Raw genomic sequence first — 16,889 nt, forward strand, 5'->3', positions numbered from 1 at the left:
ATTAATAATTTAAATTAATAATTATTTAATTGTATTTAATGAATACTGATTATATATTATATTATATAATGTTATATTATATTATATTATATTATATTATATTATATAAGTAAATATTATATTATATAAGTAAATATTATATTATTTGTAGTATTTTTTACAAGTTAAAACTGAGAATTTGGTCTCTGCAAATTAAGATTTCCTTAAGAATGAGAGCTCCATATATACAAAAAGTAGCAGGCTTACACTAAGATGTGTAAGATGTGCCTCCATGTGCATATGCTGTACATTCAGACAGATGCAGTCTCCACCCGAAGTTGCTGCAGGCCATGTTATATGGAACAGCTCCTATGGGACAAGCACACACACACACACACACACACACACACACACACACACACACACAGAGAAGGTTTGAGCTGAAGAAAACAAAATGTATAATAGGGGAATATAACAACCTTGTACAGTATATATGATTTGTCTACACATTCCTCATCGCATGGTTGTCATGGCAACTCAGCACATTGACAGCCGTCCTTCTGTCTGTCAGTCAGCACTCACTTTTTCAAATTCCATTCCTTTAAATGCACTTGGACTTATATGCTTTATGTGTTTCTGAAATTGCAGAGCGTGACGGGTTTTATGTTTGTGTTTTTGTCTCATGTTGGTTAATTTATTATTTATTATTTTTTTTTAGAATGACTGAATTTTTTCTGTATAACCATAAAACAATGCGAAAATTGCAGACGATAAGAAGACAGTTTTAGCTATACAAAGGATTACGTAGAGAGAAAGAGATAGAAAGCAACAGAAAAGTAAGAGAAATTAGACAGAAATGAGGGATAAACAAATGGAGAGGAAGACTAAGTAATGAGAGGAAGAAACAACGAGGAGATAGAGAGCAAGAGAGAAAGGAAAAAAGGAGAGCAAGGGAGCGTAGCTGGATGTTCTGAAGCTCAGTTTGCTGTAGTGTGTCTCTCTGAAATGACTGCAGTATCTCGCTGTGAGGAGCTTTCTGAAGCCAGCCAGCCAGAAATGCCCAGCAGATATCTGCAAAGCTTTGCCTTCATACTATAGAACTAGGCCACATGAAATGCATAATTCATACATAAATATCCCCATGTACCGCATGCACGCGTGCAGGATTTTGCAAACACGTTGGAAGTCTGTATTGAGAGAATGTCATAAAAAGCGGACTATTCTCTCTGACAGACTTGTCTCCATATGCTGGTATTATACATTCCCTCATATCTCACTTTGTTCTTCAACTTCTGCTATCTGCTAGGGCATGTGTGTGCGTTTGGGAGTGTGTATGCGTGTGTGCCCTTACATGCTGCTTGTAACGTAATGTTAACACTTCATAAATTGCTCTGCTGCTGTTGCAGTCTCTCGGGATGTCCCATAGCCGCTGCCGAGAAGATGGCAAAGGTTCAGGAGAAACATCACTCCTGCGACAGCTCCAAGTCCAACCAGGCGTCAGACCGTGTCCTCAGGTACTTTGTGACCCTTCGATAGGAACAGCACATTAACCCTATTCATATTTATTAGTGTTGTATTGTGCTTTTCACAAAACAGAGTACATTGGCATTTAAAAATGAAATAAATAAATAAGTTATTATTTATTCTTATTATTCTTTAAAAACTACTTTCCTTTTTCACTAATGCATCTTAAGCTATTGTTAATCAGCAGAGATATAGCTTTTTAACATTCAGTTTTCATTTTATATATTTTGTAATTGCAATAACATAATTATGATATTTCATAATGAAATAATATCTCATATATTATTTAATATACAGTGTGTATATGTATGTATTGTATGTGTACACACACACACACACACACACACACAATTTATCCACTAAAAATATTACTAATGTTTCTTAGGCTGTTGTTAATAAAGAGACAAATAGCATATATTTAACATTCAGTTTTCATTTTATATATTCCAATAATATCATAATTAGTCATACTGCAATAATATCTAATAGAAATGTATATTATTTCTTATTTTTTATAATATAGTGTGTTTTTGTTTAGCATTTAGACTTAAGAGCTTAACATCTAACTATTTTATATAATTATTGTGATTTACTTTAAAAATTATATTATTAATTATATTATTGCAATTTTGTAAAATATAAAATAAAAAAATATTAAATAGCTTTTTGTCTGTAATAAGATACTAAATCATGTGCTTAGTTACAAAAGTATTTATATTCAAATGCACACAAACATACACAGTACATACTTATACACTGTATATTATATAAAAAGAAATAATATACATTTATGTTATTTCATTATGAATAATAATTATGGTATTGGAAATATTGGAATATATAAAATGAAAACTGAATGTTAAATAGCTATTAGTCTTTTGATTAACAATAGCCTAGGATAGATTAGTAATATTTTAAGTTGCTAAATTGTGTGTGTGTGTGTGTGTGTGTGTGTGTGTGTGTGTGTGTGTGTGTATAGAGAGAGAGAGAGAGAGAGAGAGAGAGCGCGAGTGAGGCTCTGGGAGAGAGCTGACTAATGGTTAATCATGATTAATCACATCCAAAATTAACGTTTTTGTGTACATAATATGTGTGTTTACTGTGTATGTTTAGGACAAATCTTATGTATATGTATGTTCATAATGCAATTCAGAATGCAATAATATCGAAGATACATTTTTATATATTTTTTAAACTATAATACAATGTATGTATTTGAGTAATTTAAAAAAAAATACATAATTAAATATTAAAATTAAATCTTTTTGATTTTTGGAGGAACTATTTTACAATGAATTCAGATTATTCAAAACTCGTTACATGGCAAATATAAAATGGATTGGGAACTGCATGTGATTCATCTTGACTTTGAGCATGATGTGTGTCCAACCTTGATTCCCTCCCTTTGCCAATTCTTCCAGACCCATGTGCTTTGTAAAACAGCTGGAGATCCCACAGTATGGGTACAAAAATAACGTCCCAACCAGCACTCCGCGATCCAACCTGGCCAAGGAGCTGGAGAAGTACTCCAAAGCCAGCTTCGACTATAGCAGCAGTTATGACAACCAGCCTCATGCCTACGGCAAGAGGTCCCTGACCCCGAAGCACCACGGGCGAGACACCTCACCCAAAGGATACGATGGCAAGCTTGGCTTTGTTGTTCTTTACCTCTGACATTGAAGCTGGTGAGGCAGAAGTCAGAATAGATAAACTGGTCTTTCTGTAGGGCATCAGATGGAAATAAGATTAGAATTAGTTTTGTTCTGCCAGACGTCCTTGCGGTATTTTCCATTAAAAAGAATTTCTTTTCTATTTTCTATTTTGAAGTGAAGGCCTTCTCTTAATAAAAGATTTAGCTTGGATTTTTCACAGACGGCCGTCGAGTTCAGTGCTCCTTTATTGGAAACCCTGCTCTACTTATTGGCTTCTGAAATGATTAATAACCTAGGTACACAAACCCAACGAAGGGGTTTCCAATCTGCATGCAGCTCCTTTAATTTAATTATGGCTGGATAGATATCTTCGACCGCCATACATGTATAGCTATATACATCTATAAAAACATTACATCCTATAAAATGATATTCTCTTTTTCTCTATGTATGTGTATGTAATGTTGCGAGATGTTCTCTCATCAATTAAAAATAGTTAATGAAGGCAGTTATGTAGGTGTTAACCTTTTCGTTACCGGTCCGCAGTGAGAGATGCAGACAGATATTTGAATGACGCCAGATTTAAAAACATTGTGTTTCTTCGTCGAAGGTTTTGAGGTTTTTGTGTTCGGTAATGTACAGAGCTGTAGCTCGCAACTGCAGCCCTGGTCTTGATAAATGAGCGCACTTACATTTGTGAAGGAATCAAATTAACTGGAACGATTTTGTTCAAAATGGTAGCAGTTGATTTCACGCCCAAGCCAGAAATTGTAGAGATTTCCTGTCAACAGAATTCGGCGGGATATTTTGGTACGGTTTCATTAGCTGTGCTTAAAATAACTCATTTTCATTATAACTCATGGTTATTACATCAGGACAGTCTTGATTGCCCATAAGGAGCATTACAGCATGCCCTGCAGTGATAATATAGACAATGTTATTGAAATCAGAACACATACCACATCTCGGAAATTAAAGAGCATTCTTGCAAGTGATGTTACTTGCCTGTATGCTTTATCAAAGAAATGCAGTTTTTGATAAATGAGACAAATGAAGAAAATTAAGCTTGGAAAAAAATTAATGAGAATAACATTTAATTAATGTTAGGAATTAACTGCACTTCATTTAGACTCAGTTGGCAACATCAATTAGTTACACCCAGTTTAGTTGTAATGACAGCACTGCCATTTGTCTCAATGCAAAATTAGATGAAAAATAAGATCAAATGGGAGAGTAGTATAAATCTTGAATAAGTGGTTATAACTGCATTTTAGCAGCCGATTTGTCACCTTTCAGATTTGAAGGATAATAACATCTCCTTAGTCAATACTAGGTTTCTTTTTTCTCAGATATTGGAAGTAGACCAGGGATTCTTTATGAATGTGGATTTATATAAAAAAAGAAATGCTGTATAAAGGCTTCCCATACAGGTCTTAGATTTCATGTTAACAATGTGTAGCCCTCCGCATGAAACCTAGATACACCATTTCTTCCCGTCCCCTCCACACTCTCTCTCTCTCTCTCTCTCTCTCTCTCACACTCAATTTCTCACAGCATTCATCATGAGACATCAGATCATCTAATAAGTGTGTATGCCTGTATCTCTGTCTATCACTCTTTCATTCTATCTATCTATCGGTCTGTCTGTCTGTCTATCTGCCGTTCTAATAATTTATAGTTTTATGATAATATCTATCTATCTATCTATCTATCTATCTATCTATCTATCTATCTATCTATCTATCTATCCGCCTGTCTGTCGTCCTATTAACTATCTGTTCTATCATTTTTTTCTTTTTATCTATTTGTCTATCTGTCTTTCTATTCCCTCATCCATCCATTCTTCCGTCCAGTTTATAGTGGCCGTCTGACCCGGCGTATGTGTATGTGTGCAGCCAAGCGCTACTGTAAGACCTCAAGCCCGGCCAGCAGCACGACGAGCAGCTACGCTCCCAGCAGCAGCAGCAGTCTCAGCTGTGGAGGAGGAGGAGGGGGAGGAGGAGGAGGGGGAGGAGGAAGCAGCGCCAGCAGCACCTGCAGCAAGAGCAGCTTCGACTACACGCACGACATGGAAGCCGCCCACATGGCCGCCACCGCCATCCTCAACCTGTCCACGCGCTGCAGAGAGATGCCCCAGAGCCTCACTGGGAAAGGCCCGAGCTCCTGGCGCAGGTGAGGGTCCACAACTTTTTCCTGCCAGATCCTCTCCCACTTCTAATGCTAATATTGTATTTTGCTTTCTTATTTCTTAAGTTTCTCTGCACTGCCTCGTAGTATGCAAAGGTAGCGCGCCGAAATGAAGGCATGCAGGTTTAGAGTCAATCGGGGGGAAAACCCCCGGTCCTGTCCTCTGGGTTTTCGAGCTCATTTACACAGGGTGCGATTTCACACAGTGAATGACAGCAGCACCTCTGAGAGCTCTCTGCTAGACTCAGGGTCATCATATATAGCCTCAATGGTCTGAATGAGCCACGGTTGCTTTAGTGACACATCGATTTCAGACATAATCTGTATGGTGATAATGAGAGTGCAGGGCTGGAGGAGACCAGAGGAAGCTGGCAGCTGCAGGAACGCTGGGGAAGTGGTGCCCCTACCCTCTCTCACTGAGACAAGTAGAATTAATGTCGATTTCAGCTGTGGTCCAGGCCAAGCCAGCTCTCCCAGCATCCCTCTGGGTACATAGGAAAGACAATGACCTCTCTTTAAGGACAGTGAGGCAGCAGGCTAGAGGAAGTGGGGATGAGAATGAGAGAGAGAGAGAGAAAAGAAAGAGGGACAGAGGTAGTGAGGAGCTGCAGGGCTCTATATATTCACTAATAAGCAGCTGTGCATGGAGATGTAGGGCAGCACAAAAGAAGCTCACACTCTCTTCTTTCAGATCTTTTCTCCACCCATCCTTTCCCACACTGTAAAAGTTTTAGAAATGCATGTACCTAATTATAAATATATTAAATTAATGTAAAATGTTGTCAAAATTTGCCATCATTGCAAGTCTAGAAATATGTTTTTTAGAGTTGTGTGCAAATAATTTGTCATGCACTGCATTTAATGGGTTTTTTAACATAAAAATTACAGTACAGTTAAATAACTTTAATAAAAAACTTTTTTTTTATCCTTTCCGCTTCAGGTTAATTTAATGCATTCTTTAATTCTTTGATTTATTTATTAAAACAAACAAAAAAAATTCTCCTATAAGGTAGTAAATATACAGAACAAAGTGCTTGTTGTCTCATAAACGTGACACGGGCAGCAAACAACTAACTAATCATTTTAAGCAGAGGTACAAATACAGCTTGACCAGCTTCACCAGACATTAATTACTACACGTGACAAAATCAGCAACAACATTGTAAATAATGCTGGCAAACGGTCAAACAATGCAACTATATTAATTATTCATGCCTAACACAGAGAAAAGGGAAGAAGGCTAATGGAACTGAACCACAAAACTACTGTTTCAGTCTAGGAATTTGAATGCAATTAATGCCCCGCACGTTGATTCTCCTTCAAGATCTCATTTGTGTAAAGCAGGCTTGAAATAGAAGTTGGAATTGTTTTTTTTGTTAGTTTGTTTTTTCACTGCAATATTCCAACAAATAAAAATGATAAACATTGATTTCATGGTGAATAATATTTTACCAAAAAATATAAATAATAATAATAATAATTAATAATAATAATTTAATTTTAAATGAAATATAATAATGAAATTTAATATTAAATATAATATAATATAGTACATAATATTTATAATATAAATAAAAAATAATTAAATACAGTAATAATATATTAAAATAATTTTACTTTTTCACTGTGCATATGAACCATGTACCCATCCTCATCTGTCATCCTTTCCTACAGTATCTCACTCTGCTTTTTTCCTCATCTTTTTACTTCCTAATTATTCTCTTTATTCTTTATTCTCAGAGCCCTGATGACAGGGATGGGGATGAGAACGGAACCCTGGATCTGAGCCGGGCTGGAGGGATGGGGGAGGGCAGTGGAGGCACAGTGCTGACCCCCCTGCAGCCCATGTCACCCCAGCGGCAGGCCCTGCTCAACAGCCACTGCTACCAGATGAGCACGGCAGACTGCTGGGACCTGCCTGTGGACTACACCAAGATCAAACGCCTGGACGAGGACCACAAGGAGGTACCCTCCCCCCATCCCGACACCTCTAGAATCTGGCTAGAGACTGCACTTGAGTCACTTTTACGGATGATACTTACCTTTTTGGCTCACTGTGTTTGTGATCATTCAGAATATTCGATTTTAGCATTTTGAAAACACTGGAACCTCCCATTTGAATGTTCTGTTGACGTTTTGAAGCAGATAGTAACATTTCAAAAATGTTAAATTAACATCAAGCTAAACTGATTCAGAAATAATGTTGCATTAACAATGTACAGTAAATCTAAATCTACATAATGTTATTCTGCTAATGTTTTGAGAATTTTATTACAGACAAAATAACAGACTTGGAACGTTGTCTGTTAGCTGGGAAAAACTACTTTAAAATGATTTCATTATTTCTGTTAGCAGTAGAGAAAGTGAAGGAAATTACACACTTAACCTTTAAAAAACTTTAAAAAAAAAATGTAACCACAGGCCACAAAATCACCATGGTAGTTTTTCATCTGAAAACAGAATAAATAAGTGTTCCATTAGTGTATGGTTTGTTATGATCTAGGACAAAATTAGAAAATCTGGAATCTGAGTTTGCAAAAAAATCTAAACATTGATAAAACTACCTATGAAGTTGTCCAAATAAAGTTCTTAGCAATGTATATTACTAATCAAAAATTAACTTTTAATATGTTTACGTTAAATCTTCATGGAACATGATATCCTAACAATTTTTGATATAAAATAAAAAAATAGATCATTTTGACCAATACGATGTATTTTTGGCTATTGCTACAAAAATACCTGCGCTACCTATTAATGGTTTTGTGGTTCAGGGTTAGCGTATAGCACAAAATACATAAAGCATATATAAAAACAGTACCCTTCGACAACCGTGACCATAAAAATTCTTAAGAACCTCCTTCTCTTTGGTTTCATCTTCTTTCACCAGGCATTTTGCATTTTGTTAGCAGCGAGCTGGTTATCTGAAGACAGTTGGCAGATGAATGCTAGTCAGATTACCGTTTACTGCTTACATGTTCAGCCCACTTCCAGTGCAATCCGTAGGAAGAAGCTTCTGCTTAGTCTTCCCCCATCTTATTTACCACAGCAATAAGGACCTGTTTATAATATAAAACTGTTTGCCAGTGACATGTTAATATCAGCGCAATTTAGTAATTTCCAAACCGTTGCTCCGTCCTTGTGTAAACCTTAAACAGTAAACTGGTCGAGGAAGCTATTGTAGTGATTTGAAGGACGGTATGATGTTCCTCTTTTGAAGGACTGAAAGGACATCTAGGGTAAAGTGTTGGTACTGCATGCCTTCCCTTTACTGAAGAAAACGGGATTTTTCCTCTGTTAATTAATTACTCATTAATGAACCCCCAGACTTAAACTGTTGTTATTATTATTTCAAAAGGGAGTTGATGTTTTTGCTAAATTGTTGGGGAACTAGAAAGAATGCAAATGAGGCTGTATGAGATTCTGCTCTCAGTGATATAATAACGCAGTATTCTTTTAAATGTGAACTGCGCTGTATATTATGTAATTACAGTATTAGCAGGCCATTGTAGTATTGCTCCTTTTATACGTCATCATAACATGCACTGGAATCTTTATTTTCTTTCTCCATCCCTATTTCAGGACGACCTGGACCCATTTCAGGATCTATTAGAAGAGCAGCAGTATTCAGGAGACGTGTCCCTCCCAGTCCCAAACACAAATATGCTCCCTGCAAGAAAGCAAGAAGGAGCTCCTCACGTAAGCATCTGCACTGGATCAGGACTATCTCCTGTAATTGACCCTGTAGCATGCTTTTTATTATTATTACTGTGTTTTTATTGATACGCAGTAAGAAGGTAGTAATTCAGCTAAGATGCATTAAATTGGCAAAAAGAGAAAATTATAAAAGACAAGGACAATTTTATATATATAATTTTTTGAGAACCATGTGACAACAAAGACTGGAGTGAAAATAAACTATGCTTTAAAAAAATTAAAAATTAAAAATTTAATTAAATAAATAAATACAGACATTTTAATAGAAATATTGATCAAATAAATGTAGCCACGGTGAGCATAAAGACTTCTTTTAATAGACTTCTTTATAACGATGCACACAGCTTAAAAATTATATTATGGTGGTAAAATATATATGTCAGTTAAATTTAGTACATCTCTTTTGTTTTAACAGTTTGACTAAATTAAATCCTGGCTGCTAAAATGATTTTAAACATCTCTATAAAACGTATTAAACTATTATTAAAGTTAAATGTGTACTCTGTAGTTTTTTATTTATATTGTGCTGCGTATCATTCTTGGCTTACTATATAATCAAAAGCTTTTACTAATGTATGATATTTGTAAAAATGCACTGTTGGCAGGCAGCCATGATAAATTAGCCTAAGTCAAGATCAAGTCTGTATTATTGGGCTGGTCACATGATCTTAGCATCCATGTACAAAACACAGGCTGCTATTAAAAGTGTATATGATTTTCATCATTTTTTTGATGTTTTTTTCATTTCATTTGTTTTGAAAATACATTTCATTTCATTTATTTGCATATAAAACTTTTTAATGATACAAGTGACCCTGAGTGCACCTTAGCAGCTTTAATAATGCAGCTGTTCTAGTAAACCGTGCCTCATGCTTCTGAAATCCTCTCTTAAGGCTATCAAGCTGCCAACTGGCTGACAAGGGCATGCGTGGTATGATGACATCTAACTCCCAGGATCTGAAGTAAGCCCTTGCGCTCTCGTGTTTACACGACACCTCAGTTGACCCTCAAAATGAGGTCTGTCTGAGGTTCCACTAATCTGTTTCATGTTTTTATTGCTTACAGGTGTCCCACTCCTGGCTGTGATGGCTCTGGGCATATCACAGGCAACTACGCCTCACACAGAAGGTGAAGACTCACAAATATGCGAATTAAAAATTCGATTTAATACTTCACATAATTTTTGGGCCACCCGTGGATTCAGAGAGGTGCAATGAGAAGCCTTTGGCATTTTTTTGGTAAATGTGTTTCTTGCTCTGAAGTCTGTCAGGTTGTCCCCGGGCAAAGAAGAGTGGTATTAAAATAATGCACAGTAAGGAGGACAAAGATGACCAGGAGCCAATCAGGTGCTTTTTTTTTTCTTAAAAAACTATCCAAAGTAACTGAAATGTTGAACTTACTTTGGACTAAGGTTACAATTGGCCACTTCCTGAAGCAACTTCACTATGTGTGTGTGCTTATGTGTGTGAACTCTTTTCTGTTGTGCGCAATGTCTTTAGGTGTCCTGTACCAGGCTGTGATGGCCAGGGTCATGTGACAGGGAAGTATGCATCCCACCGCAGTGCATCCGGCTGCCCGCTGGCTGCCAAGCGTCAGAAAGACGGTTATGTGAACGGAGCGCCTTTCTCCTGGAAGTCTGGCAAGACAGACGGCATGACCTGCCCCACCCCAGGCTGCGATGGCTCAGGCCATGTCAGTGGCAGCTTTCTCCCACCCACGGAGGTACACGAGGCCACTATATAGCAAGAACTCTTTTTCTTAATCAGTATTTTTGCATTCATTTTAATAAAAATATCACAACGTTCTAAAAACACGATATATTTAAATGAGAAGTAGAAATATTAAAACTGCTGTTGTTATTATTAACTAAAATTAAAGCTATAAAAAAATGGTAATTGAAGTAAAGCTCAAATAAAACTAAATATAATCACTATAAAGTAAAAACTTAAATGAAAACTAGGTGTGTTGCTTTGGCAGCTAACCAAAATAAATGTAAAATATAATTAAATATTTAATGCAATAGACGTATTGTATGCATACATTCTCAAAGGATTAAATTTACAAAGTAAATCAATTAATACTAATATACTAATTAAAAGAATGCACAGTGATGCATAGTGAATTGCTATATTGTGATTTAAAATAGTTACCTTTTCTTCAGCAGAATGTTTAAATTGAAGAGTTAAAAATGATTATTATTTATTTTTTGTACATCTGTAGTCTGTCCGGTTGTCCCCGTGCCACATCTGCTATGAAAAGGCAAGGATGACCGGGTTGAAATGCTCACAATCAAGCAGAGGGCAAGTAAAGGTATGTCATTTTTTTAATTATATTAATTACTAAAGAAATTAATTGTATTGCTATCAGTGGAATTTTTACAGTACATCGTCCAATGTTCCCTTCCAGGCATAGAAAATGATGAGGAGATTAAACAACTAGATGAGGAAATCAAAGACCTGAATGAATCGAACAATCAAGTAGAGTCAGACATGATAAAATTAAGGACTCAAGTAAGAGCAGTTGCCATCTATCACATCAGTCTTTGGCCATGTGTTCAGTCACAGAGATGCATTTGTTTCTCTCTCTCTCTCCCCTCCAAGATCACCACCATGGAGACTAACCTGAAGTCCATCGAGGAGGAAAACAAGGCCATAGAGCAGCAGAACGACTCGCTGCTGCATGAGCTCGCCAACCTCAGCCAGTCCTCATCAACAGTCTTGCCAACATCCAGCTTCCACACATGGTAAGAGCCAACCGACACAAGGCCTCCCATGCACTCTTAAAAATAAAGGTTCCAAAACACACAGAAGAACCATTTGGGTTCCCCAAAGAACCTTTCAGATCTGAAGAACCTTTTTTCGCTTTAAAGAACTCTTTGTGGAACGCAAAGGTTCTTCATGGAACCGTTAATGCAGATTTAGAACCTTAATTTTTAAGAGTATAAAGGGCTGTTCACACCAAGCATGATAACTATAAAGATAACGATAAAAAGATATAGTTCTAAAACTCGCTTTCTGTATTAAACAATAGCTTCAACTATAAGGATAAAGGCATGGAGAAGCGATATCACTTCTAGAACGATATTTTCCAGCTGATGAAAGATACAAACATTGACAGCCAATCAGAATCCATCCTACTACCACAAGCTCGAGAAGTTAAAGCGGCAGACGCACATGTGCTTAGAATAAACGTCTTTATAGTTATCGTTCTTGGTGTGAACGGGGCTTTAGAGAGTAGCACAAAAAGTCAAAGTCAAAATAAAAATAAAAATGTTTTATAGTTACTTACAATCGTAAAAATATGAATAAATTTGAAATAGTTATTAAAGTATATTTATATTTCTCTTACAGTACAATACATGTTAATGTGCTTAGAATAGTCTTTTAGGCTGTAGACCGCCTCTTGTTGAAAGCCAGGGCCTGAGTCTGCATCCCTTCCAGCAGGGATGAAATTCCGGTTTCTATTGTTTCTCCCATCTGCTTCTTTATGTCTGTTGTTGAGTTCCTCGCAGTTCCATATGCTTCTGTGCTGAGGTCACTCCCCTTTACCGACCATTGTAAAAAAACAACCTCCACTCCAACAACTGCTTTTCAGTTGAGTAACAACATGGCCGCTGTGGATCAGATTCTCCCACCACACGATCGAATCGCAAGCGCATCGAGCCGGGGCACGATTGGACAAGCCCTGTTCGAATGTGGCGGCCATGTTAGTAAACAACTGAAACACGTCGTCTTGAATATGGCTCCTGAACTCTCCACCCCCACTGTCGATGGATGCTATTTAGAGTGCGCACGAGGGGTCCTCAAGCTGCACTAACATCAGACGACTGTTGCCTGTTCATGTGTCATGCCGCTCAAGCAGAACTTGGTTGTAAAGTCAAGTATGTCAGTTTTATTGAGACCACTGACCTCTGGCTTTTAGCCAGGCTAATAGTCTTTTCTCTACACCTCTCCCTTCTGTAGAAACCGATGCCACTGAAAGAGGCCCCTGTTAAAAATTACTGCTGTTTACAGATGCCCCACAGAGTAAGAGATTCATTTTCCATAGTCTAACTTTATCCTTCTCCTCACTATCATTTTCCTCCCCCTAGTCCTCCCCCCTTTGTAACACACAGTACGATGTGTATGCATCACGAAGGTCCATAGAGTGTATCAGTGCCACACATATTGACATAATCCACTTCAGGGAATAGCGCTAAGAAAGCTGGGGTTGCAATATGAGCCATATTTATTTTTGGTAGTCAACTCATGTTATTATCGTAAAACACATTATTTTATCAGGCACAGTGATGCTCATCGATATCTGTCTGCTATTCATGGCAATCTGTTTGATATCACTTGTGAATGCCAGTATTACCTACATACTCATGAGCATGAAACTCACACCAGTGCATGCATACATAATGTATGTGCATTAATTTTTTTGTTATCCATCAGATATAGAATATTTATACAGAACAGTCTTACGCTTGACTTAGTGACCATTTTTAATGTGATTGGTCAAGCCCTGCATTTCAAGAGATGTATTTTCTCTAAAACCCTAGCTTGTATTTAGCTTTAAAGGCAGCTTTGTGGGTTCATTCCTCCCTAAGTATATCCTCTTTCCCCTTCCCTTTCTGTCTTAAGCCTTGATTGTGTGTTTGATTGGACGTATTCTGCTTGTTGACTTGTTTTCCAACCTCCAATGATCCCGATCTGTTCCACAGGAGCCGATGAACGAGCAAAACTTTGACACTTACGTGAGCACTTTGACAGATATGTACACTCACCAGGACCAGTACCAGAGCCCGGAGAACAAGGCCCTCTTGGAGAACATAAAGCAAGCGGTTCAAGGCATCCAAGTGTAGCTTTGCGATTGGCTGGTATTGGCCGAGTAACGGGGTCATGTGATCAGAGCGTTAAGAAACAAAAGAAACCCATCATGTAAAAAGTATGGATAACTAGTATGATTTTTTTGCTGCTGTAATTTATTGTATTATTTGGCATTATTTATGATTCTGTTATGCTTTTGACAAAAAAAAAAAAATAATACATAACTTATTTGTTGCCTTGCTTTAAGATGACGACTACCAATGGCAAATGTTTTGAGGAACATTCATGTTTTGTACATTTTTCATATGACCTGACATAATGTGATGTACTGTTTATAGCTGCTAATGTATGCACATTTTAGTGTATATGTATTTATTAATTGTAAACAAAAACCATCCATTATTTTAAATCTAAAGAGGTGCAGAGGGGATACATTGAGGGAATGTAAGGGCAATCAGCTTCAATCTGAGCTTCTCTTTATGGAACTAATGGGAACTAATGTGCTGTGCAGGCTGTTCAATGGGTGTACAGTGGTACATTTTTGTGGTTCGATTTTGGGTACATTTTGTAAAAATATTGAGAAACGTTGTCTTTTGGTTCCGAAATCATATTTATAGTGGTCAGTGTGGGCACTCTAATGCAGTATGTGTATTGTTTTTATTTTTGCTCGTTTGTTTATTCTTCTTTTCTTCTTTTTTTTTCTCGTTTTAATTCCCGAAATAGATGGAAAAATAGAACATAAAAAAATATATATATTGTGAATGCAAACATCATGACACGGAAACTCACTGGTGTAAATCCCAAGAAGTATTTCATAACTTTTCAAATATTTTCAAAGTCCATTCTCTAAATGTAACGCCCGGCTGGTTGAGGCCAATTACTACAGAAAATTTCAAGGAGACAATCCAACATTAATTCTTAATTTAATGATCGTAAAATGTTAGTGTTAGTATGATAGAATATCAGCAATATATGATAACGAATCAATCATTTATTTAGATATGGGATGCAAAAGTTTGGGTATATGCAATTTCTTATTCTTACCATAGTAGAAAGCTGATGAATCTTTTTACTAAATGTAAAGTATTAAGTTTTATATAAATCTTTTAATACAGTCATGTTTTAGGGTTTAAACATGGGTGATCAAATCCAAAAGGATGAATGCATTATAATTTCACATTTCTCATGTTCGATTTTGCACAGGGACACCTTTGTTTCCATGTTTTGGTGTTTTTATTTGTTCCAGGAGACCAAGGAGGTGCCCAGACGTTTGAATTGTGGGAAGTTTTGTTTTTCTTTTTTCTTTTGAAGGAAGTAAATCTGTGTGTGAATGTTAGTTTATCAGTGTGCTGGATATACAGGGTTAATGTCACCATCCATACGTCATTGTGTCATAGTAATGGAGCACTTGTCTTGTAGATTTTGTCCGAACAATCATGTAGAGATTCATCTGGTCACGAGTGCACAACAAATACGACTATATCAGCAATGCAAGCTCATCATATTACAATTAGTGAATTCCAATCAGTTATATACAGTATTAAGAGAAGTCGGCTTGCCTTCTGTGGTAACCTGCGATTCACTTTCATCGCTTATTTTTTACGTTTCTGAGAAATCAGCGGCACTTTAAGCTCTAAGAATTATGGAAATGGAAGCATTTTTGATAATTAAACGATGAAACGGCGTGGCACGGGTCTCGATCTCAGTAGAGCGTGGGCAGTTTTGGTCGTTCAGAGGGTGGTTTACTGACACGACCGATTCATACTACTCCATAGTATCTTAAGGACATGTACAGTTATAGTCTGGGGACCCCCTTTCATCTTCATTTAATCAAAGCCCATTCAAAGCATCAAGCAAAGTCACAAATAGGGCTGATTTTCAGTGGTGGATTTTAAAGTCGTTTGTATTTATCGAGCATGAGTCGAAAACTGTCACAGTGATTCTTAGTGTGAAATGACTCTGGTTTGTTGCTGATGCTCTACGTGGGGCTTTGTTTCTGAAATCTATGATTTTGTATTATTACGGCTAGCATTACTTTTTCCAAGAGCTCATGCAAATGGTGCTAGTCACTCTTATTTATGGTTCTGTAATATCCAGACATCTCTTCCCCAACCACTCTCCGGAAGCTTTGTGTATGCAGCTTATTTCCAAGATGGTAACGCTTTTAACACACTGATAGCAAAACACAATATCCTCTCATTCACTATCATAACTGATTTGACAGGAAAAGGGATTTTAAGCACAATTCCGCTGCTCATTTTCAGTTGGCACATATTGTACTATCTACTTCAAAAGGTTATCTGTGACTATTTAAATAGAAAACTCTATCTATCGTGTCACATGCTTGAATGCAGAATACTTTTCTTATTAATAATTGTGAAATCATCAGGTTACAAGTTTCCATTTCAAATGGATTTTAATTAACCATTTTAAACCAGGATTTTTCTATTAAAAAATAAAGAAAGAAGCATAGCTTTCTTAATGTCTCTTGCTCTCTTCCTCTATCCAGCTCTTTAGCTATCTTTTTCTCTCTTGTTTTATTTTTCAACCACATGGCATGATTTCTGTTGGTATGATACTTTTTTTGCTCTAAGTGTTTAAGATCACAAGTTGCAGTGATATTTCATTTTGAAATTGTGAAATTTGTACAATTTTTATCATGCTGGTGTTGACATCTCTTACTCAATAAAAATTGTGTTGCCACATTACATGTCCCTTTTATTCAACGCATATGTCCGCGATGACTTTGTTGAGTTACGTTACATCTGATTATCTGATTTGCATCAAGGACGGAGATCTGTGATACCTGGAGTAAAAAAAATTAAAAATCTATATGCATTCGTATCAGTGGCAGCTGTCTGGAAGTACAGCATGTGACCTGAAAGGCTATCACCTTTTGCTCATGGGCGTTCGTGTCATGTGACTGATCATGCGTCAGACAGCAGAAAATACAATCCATTACATTAGCACTGCAGAAATAATATGTTCAGCTGGCAAAACATCTACAATAAAATAATGA

At 36.8% G+C, this 16,889-nt stretch overlaps 1 pseudogene; it reads left to right on the forward strand.

Moving 5' to 3' along the window:
* Positions 1-16,575, forward strand: part of LOC122324516 — a 307,667-nt pseudogene extending 291,092 nt beyond the window's left edge.
* The last annotated feature ends 314 nt before the right edge of the window (positions 16,576-16,889 follow it).

Source organism: Puntigrus tetrazona, chromosome 20 (genome assembly GCF_018831695.1).
Source record: "Puntigrus tetrazona isolate hp1 chromosome 20, ASM1883169v1, whole genome shotgun sequence".
Lineage (NCBI taxonomy): Eukaryota > Metazoa > Chordata > Actinopteri > Cypriniformes > Cyprinidae > Puntigrus > Puntigrus tetrazona.